General features: G+C 39.0%; 1 pseudogene; it reads right to left on the bottom strand.

The window, feature by feature from the left end:
* Positions 1 to 2,069: 2,069 nt before the first annotated feature.
* Positions 2,070 to 2,460, bottom strand: LOC139006159 (large ribosomal subunit protein eL31-like; annotated as a pseudogene).
* Between the last annotated feature and the right edge of the window lie 5,418 nt (positions 2,461 to 7,878).

Raw genomic sequence — 7,878 nt, 5'->3', positions numbered from 1 at the left:
CACTACTCTATTGCCAACTAAATAAAGGCCAAGCTCAAGTTCAAATAGACAAAACCCCATATTTAAATTATTCAAATTTATTTTTTATTTGGGGGTTGTTTCTTTGTCTCCTTATTTTGGCTTTCTGTTTGGGTTTGTGACTATGTACTAGATAGATTGTCTACACCTCTCAATCTCTAGTGCAGGACAGTGTTAAAGGCTGATTCTGACTAATTAGATCAGGCATAGACTCAAAGCCTCAGGAGACTACCTCTGCCTACAGACTGATAGGATTCCTACTTGAATTGCTCCCCCCCACCCCCACAGTCAAGTGTCCTCAGGTGTGGTGAGAGTTTTTTTCCAACAGGGTGGGGCAGTTGCTTCTGTCTGAAGGCTAATTGTTATTTTTAATCTTTTAAGTGGCCTAAGGGCAAGGTGTTTTCTAATAGGTGTGTTGACAGTCTTCCAGGCAAATGTGTATGTAGGAAAGATGTCCTCTGCTGCGTGAGGGAATGACTCAACCCAGGAAACTTGAGGTATCTGCCTTCTGAGCTCATTCCCCCGCATCCTCATTCCTGGCTTCTGCTCTCACAGCTCCAGTGCACCTCCCTCTGCCAGAGCACAAGGTTGGTGGCTCCACAGGGAATTTTTTGTGTTGGCCCTTTAAGAGGGTGCCTGAATTTTCAGCTGTTACTCCCTGGCAGACAGCACCCTGATGCTTTTCATAGCCAGATGTTATGTGGGTACCCTCCTCAGTTTTGGTGCTCTCTGCTGGGGGGCCCAGCTTGAGGGTTAGATCCCAGAGTTCTCAGTGGCAACCCCCTACAGCTGAGATATCTCTCTGAAACTTCAGTTGCTATCTGTGGGAACGCAGCCAGCCCTTTCACGCCTCCACCCCTCCTATCAGTCTCTATGTGGTCTCAACTTTCAGTCCTCAGGTATCAGCATTCTCTCCTGTGAGTTTTCCATTGATTATTCAGGAAGTTTTTCTGTATTTTAGTTGTAATACCACTTTGTTCCTGGGAGCATGTCCATGCAGCATCCACTTACTCTGCTGCCATTTTTAATCCCTCAAGAAATCAGTATTTTAAACATTTTGCTGGCTTTCCTCTTAAGGCCTTCTTCTTTTTTGGCCTCAAATTTATTTTAGAATAAATTAATTCAAATATATATATTTGTATGTATATATACAAAACCCATGGACATAGACAATAGTGTGGTGAAGGCCTGGGGTAGAGGCAGGGGCAGGGTAGAAGGGTTCAATGGGGAACAAAGGGGGGAACATGTATAATATTTTTAACAATAAAGATTTGAGGAAAAATAATAAATTGGTCAAAGTATATATAGTAAATAATAAAACTCATGCAACACCTTTCATTTTTCATGCTACTTTCTTACATAGTATCCCAATATAATCATACAGTCAAAGAACTATTGAATGTAATTTACTAATGCAGAAAGAGAATAATAGAGTTTTGGTGACTTATTGAAAGCAACCCAGCTAGTATGATACAGACTTGAAATTAGAGTCCAAGGTTTCTAAAAGCTAGATTTGTCCCCTTCTTCTTTTTTCCAGGGGTCAGCAAACTGTTTCCGTGAAAGCCATTGTTATGGTTTAAACTGTCTTTTCCCCCAACCCCAATACGTTCTGAGGACATCAAGTTAAAATGAAGTCATTGGGGTAGTCCCTAATTAAATTTTCTTATAAGGCAAGATTTGGACACATGCATGCACAGGAAAGTGAAGACACAGGGAGATGGCCATCTACAAGCCAAGGAGAACAGACTGCAACACATTCTGCCCTCACAGTCATCCAGAAGGAATCAATCCTATGACACATTGATCTCAGACTTCTAGCCTCCAGAACTGTGGAGAAAATAAATTTCTGTTTCTTAAGCCACCCAGCTTGTGCTACTTTGTTGTGGTAGCCCTAGTAAACTAATAAGGCCATAAAATAAACATCTTTGGATTAGTGGGCCACTATGGTCTTTGTCGCAACTTCTCAACTCTGTGTTGTAACACAAAAGCAGCCATAAACAACATATAAATGCCCGAGGAGGGATGTGTTCCAATAAAACTTTTTTTTCCTTTCAGTTTATTTGACAATCAGCACTTCTCATTCATGTTAACTGTAGATTTTTGAAAGTGGTGACAGGTATGTAGGTAACTAATGTATAGAGTTGTTTGGTGGATCTTCATCCTCAATCTGTATTCTAGACAACTGCACCCTGATACAGTGTGGGACATTCCTTATTCCTCTGGCCCAGACAGCTTTGTTGAGCCTGGTGTCAATGTACACATCTGGAGTGCCATCTCCTTCATGGAAAATTTCTGGATCTCTTTGAGTGCCTGAGAGGCACACTTCTTAAAACCCACTCCATGGATGCGCTTGTGAATGTTGATGGTGTATTCTCTGGTCACCACCTCACTGATGGCAGAATGGCCCTCCTCCTTCTCACGATCCTTCTTCACAGGAGCCATTTTACCAGGCCTCAGAACTTTATTTACAAAGACAATGACATGGGCTGTAGTTTGCTACTGTTGTTCTATACTTCGTTGTTCTCATAAATAAGTGCTAAAGAGGTTGTAGATGGCCAGATTTAAGCTTGGCCAGAAGTCTGAAACACTGAGGGAGAGGGGGGCAAATAATTATCTTTAGATCATTCTTAAGCCTCCTTTCTGAACTATTTTCTATCAGGTTTTAGTGACTATTGAATTTTATATTTTATATTTATCTTCCCTTTGAATCTGAGCTGGCTTAGTGAGTTTTTCTGCCCTGTGGGAATGCAATAGAAGGGACGCTGTACCAGTGCCAGGCCTAAGCCTTAAGGGGCCTGGAACTTCTGCTTTTACGCTCATGGAGCTCTGAGGCAGTATGTAAAAAGTTCCAGTTACCCTGCTGGAAAGACTATATGGACAGAGAGATATCCCAAGAACCCCTGAATATTCCAGCTATCCAATCATCAGACATGAGTATAACACAATCTTGGATATTCTAGCACTCAGTTGAACTTCTACTGGCTATAATCTTTAGAGCAACCCCAGCTGACACCACATGGAAACAAGAGATTTCTTCCCAACCTGCACAAATGGCAGAAGTATGAGCAAGTAAATGATTGTGGTTTTCAGGCACTGAATCTGGAATGAATTTTTATCTAGTGATGTCTGATATAGACTACATGCTGCTCTTCAGATGCCCAGTATTTCCACTTTTGGACCGTGATAGACTTCCCTGGTCAGATAACATGCAGTTTTCCTAATGTCTTCTTGCCTGCATCAAGACTCAACTGCTCCAAAAAAATTTCAGACATTGTAGTAGGTGGCTGATGTTGAAACCAGGGTTACTGTGTGTTAAAGACCTATGATATAATGCCTTAAGTCTCTTACCTAATTGCCCTGTCAAATTACAAGACTTTTTTATTGAAGATAATGTGGAAATATTTTTATCCTAAAGCATAGTATCAAATTGTGCTTACCAATATCTTAGTGTGAAGCGATAAAATGATAAACCATGATCATGAAGTTATTTAGTCCATTCTCAATCCAGTGAAAGTTTTTGTCTCTTTGACCTTCTTGCAGGGGGCACCCTTCTATATCATTTTTCTTTGCCTTTCCACTTTTTAGAAATCTGAAACATGTTCTAATGCAAGTTCTGTAACAGCATTCCTCATGCATCTGATGCAGACATAGGTTATGTGCCACTTATTAAGAAGAAAGTGGGTGACCTTTTTCTGAGATAGGAGAAACTATAGACTTGAATCATTTCCTGCAACTGACATCTTGGAACATTTTTGAAGTCAAGAAGCTATGGTCAGAGTAGCCACTTGGATAAGATTACCATTTACATACCTTAGCACTGACAGATGAACTGTTCTAATGTGCTAATGATGTCTATTTTGAAACCCTATTGAGGTTCAGCCTGCTACTAGCTGGAAGGAAGAAAAGTTTATTTGTCATCCTTCTCCCATCCTCTGCATAGTTCGGTCTGATGTCAGAACATAGATCTTGGGCCCTATTTTAGCTATATTAATAGTTGGGTCAGTTGTACGTTATGTTTTAGCAACATGATCACTACATATACAAGTATTTGTAAGGGGAAGAGCAAGCAGCTTGAACAACGGTGTTACAGGATTTTAAATCTGAGAATCCCCTACTTCTATTTCAGGGTTGGTTTGTTAAATCTTTAAAGAGTGTGGACAACATCTTAAAATGATCAACTGACCTGAGCAGGAGCATCTGTGTCAACCTGTTTCATAAAGTGGGAATAGACTGAGGCACGTTCCACCATAACGACCTGGAACACTTATTTCAAAAGAGAATAAAAAGGCATCTCATTTGACAGGTGACTTTGCAATTCATTGGTTTCCTAACTCTGATTTCTAATGTAAAACAACCCCACTGTACATGCTTATAAGCATCTGTAGAAATAACTACTATAACATGTTCCCAGTGAATAGAGGGAAGACAGTTAATTAACACTCACTGTATAATTCTAATGGAACTTAAATATAGGAGTTCACAAGATAAACACATCTTAGAAAGCCTTTAATTCAAAGACCTGAGAGGACAGGAACTATCAGTGTGGTACCCAGAACAGTATACATGCCATTAATTCTTTCTTCCTCCTCCTCGATTCAATTGGGAGTAGTGTTCAGCCGCATGGCTTTTCCTTTTACATGCATAGTTTAAATCACATTTATACAACTATTATGCTACGTGCAAAAGTGATTCTTGATCTTGATTATTGATGTTTAAATGTTCTTTGGGGAGTGTTTTTAAAACATGCTTTCAATTTGGGTATTGATGTTACTTCTTTGCCATTTTTTTTTCTCTTTGCCATTTTCTGATTGAAGCTGCAGACTTCCTGAGATGAAAAGATATTCCAAATTCTAATCTCTGATTACATTCAAATCAGAGTTTTTTGAAGGTGTATACTGTCTTCTTTTATAATTGAACAGGTAGATATATATTAGTAATGGGGAAAACTGTAAATTAGCTTTTCTACTGTTTGCACATTTAATTGGCTTGAGAAATCTATGTGAAATAGCACATTGCATGGAATCATAGCAAGGTATTTTAGCATATAGACCACAGTGAGACAGAAGCACGTAGGCTTTGTGTTAAGACTGGCATGAGTTCATTTCTTAGCTCTGCTAAATGGGGCCCAAGATTCCTGAATCCTCTGATCTCCAGCACAGAAAATCTGGTCCTAAGCCAATTATCTAGTTACATTCTCTAGGACTTAAGATAGATCATCAGCTGCTTCCTATAAAAGTGCCATAAATATTAGTTTTTTCTCAAATTAAAATTATTTTTATTCTGTAAAACTTACTAGTTTGCCTACAAATTTAGTATTCATTTGCATAAATAAAGTTTCTGATTAGATTAAAATGTATACCAGTACTATTTCAGCACTTCAAATTTACCTTAGTAAAACTTGATGAATCATGTTTTTAGTATTTTCCTGCTCCTGCTTAACAATTTTAATACCTTGATTGCCTCATACTTGCATGTGGCCCCTGGGTGGAGGTACATTAAAGCCTGGGCAGCATCCCATATTCTGGACTTTTGTTGTTGTTGATCCTCACCCAAGGATATTTTTCCATTGATTTTTAGAGAGAATGGAAGGGAGGAGGAGAAACAGAGAGAGGGAGAGAGAGAGAGAGAGAGAGAGAGAGAGAGAGAGAGAGAGAGAGAGAGAGAGAAACATGGATGTGAGAGAGAGACATTCATTGGTTGCATCCCACATGTGGGCCTACAACCAAGACACTTTCCCTTGACCAGGATTGAACCTGGAACCCTTCAATTTGTGGGCTAACTAATGCTCTATCCACTGAGCCAAACTAGCAAGGGCCATATTCTGGGCTTTCATTTCCTCCACTAAACACCAAACCATCAAGACATATGTTCTTTTTAAGAGTTTTTGTTATTTCATGTCTACTTTTTGACAGGAGAATTTAATGATAGATACCATCCCAGTAAGAAAGCTTGGCAATGCCATGTTTTCCTTCACTTTATAAGAGTGCACTGTTATTAACATTATTTCGACTATTCCTGGACATCAGTCATCTTTGATGACCAGGCAACATACCTCCCAGTCCTACTGATAAATCCCCTCTGGGAGGTATGTGTCCAGCTGTTAAGGGGCTTTCTCTCTCCTTGCACAGCCAGTGACTTTGCAGAGCCTGCATGAGGCCTGTTGTGGACATTAGCTTTTAATGTGGGTAATAATGATAGCGAATTGTCCACTTGACAATAATATGCATATTTTTAAAGGTTAGCCTTTTCAAATAGATAATGACTAGAAGGCAACAAGTTCAGCCAGGACAGGACTATGGACGTATAGGATCTCAGAATGAAGGCATCTTCTCTTTCACTAACAGTCACAGGTGGTCTGAGTTCATGCCTTCTGGGCCAGTGACCCAGACTGTACAGGCCACTTACACACTGTCATTTCATGACTTCTGCCTTTTCCATGATGGATTAAAACAACAAAGGAATCTGTAAAAAAAAAAAAAAGAAGAAGAAGAAGAAGAAGAAGAAGAAGAAGAAGAAGAAGAAGAAGAAGAAGAAGAAAAGGAAAGAAAGAAAGAAAGAAAGAAAGAAAGAAAGAAAGAAAGAAAGAAAGAAAGAAAGAAAGAAAGAAAGAAAGAAAGAGAGGAAGGGAGGAGTGAACCTGGTGGGAGGCAAACTCAATGAGACATTGCAGTGCTTTTCCTGTAGGCTCTGACCCCAGGGTGAGCAGCATCCTGGTGGCCCCCGTAGAAATGGGCTGGCTGGAGAATCCCTCTCTCTGCTTGAATGGCTCACAAAGACGCTGCATGTGCCATGCTGCTGATCCAGGTCATCTGTTTCATATGCCTCCTGCGAGACGGAAAAAAAATATGTGAAGTTCACTAGAGGAGCTTGAAATGACTGATGATATTGCCATGCGGTGTCTCTTGGACTTGCATATTAAAAGTCATGTTTCTCTCTGCTGTGTCTCCTACTCATCCTGGAAAAGGATGTAAAATCAAGCAAGGTAGTTATTAGGTAAAAATCAGAAATCTGTAGAATACATGTAAATTCCGATGTTCCCTCTGGGAGAGAGAAAATAAATGCACAAAAATGGGGGCTTACCACCCAAATTGTCCCTAATAGGACTGATTTGGAAGCATTTGTAAAGTTGGAAAATGGATGTCTAGTATTGTGAGTCTGTACTCTGTTTTTCAATATTACCATACTACTTAATGTATTATGGCTGTGTGTTGTTATATTCCATGGCAATTTATTATTCAAACACAGTGTAATATACAGATCATGTGTCATAGAAATGTATACTTAAAAAACCTATATAATATTAACCAATGTAACCCCAAATACATTTAATTAAAAAAATAAAAAAATGAATAAATCATATGGGCATAATTCAAGAAGAGACCAAATTTATTGTTATTTCTATTTTTGAGGAGTAAAATGAGTATCAGAGATTTAGGGGATATTGTTTAAAGTGACACAATCAATAATGGAAAGAACAGATATTTGAACTCATGTTCTCTGACACTCTGTCCTAAGATTATTCTGTAATTAAACATGACTGAGAATTTTAATTCCTACTTTGTTCATGAAATTTTTTCTAATTAAATCTATCTTTACTCATTCTTGAAAAAAATCAATTATTTTTACCTACTTTACAAGTAAAATGGATTTTTACGAAAAAGAGTAGAGCAACAAATTTACTCAAAAATAAAAAGTTGGGATGATGTCAAACTCTGAACAGGTCTGACTGTGCTCTGAGCACTGGGCATTTTCTGAGGATTGATGACCAGCTAAGAGGAGTTGATGGTCCTTGGCTGAAACTCGGGCCATTAACTGCAACCAGTCATTAATTGCCTGGAAATGTCCTGGGCTGAGGTCATT

Source organism: Myotis yumanensis, unplaced genomic scaffold (assembly GCF_028538775.1).
Source record: "Myotis yumanensis isolate MYYU_CA2020_CCGP unplaced genomic scaffold, mMyoYum1.0.hap1 SCAF_3, whole genome shotgun sequence".
Taxonomy (NCBI): Eukaryota; Metazoa; Chordata; class Mammalia; order Chiroptera; family Vespertilionidae; genus Myotis; species Myotis yumanensis.
The sequence above is the reverse complement of the archived record's forward strand: the minus strand, read 5'-3'. Positions and strand labels throughout refer to the sequence as shown.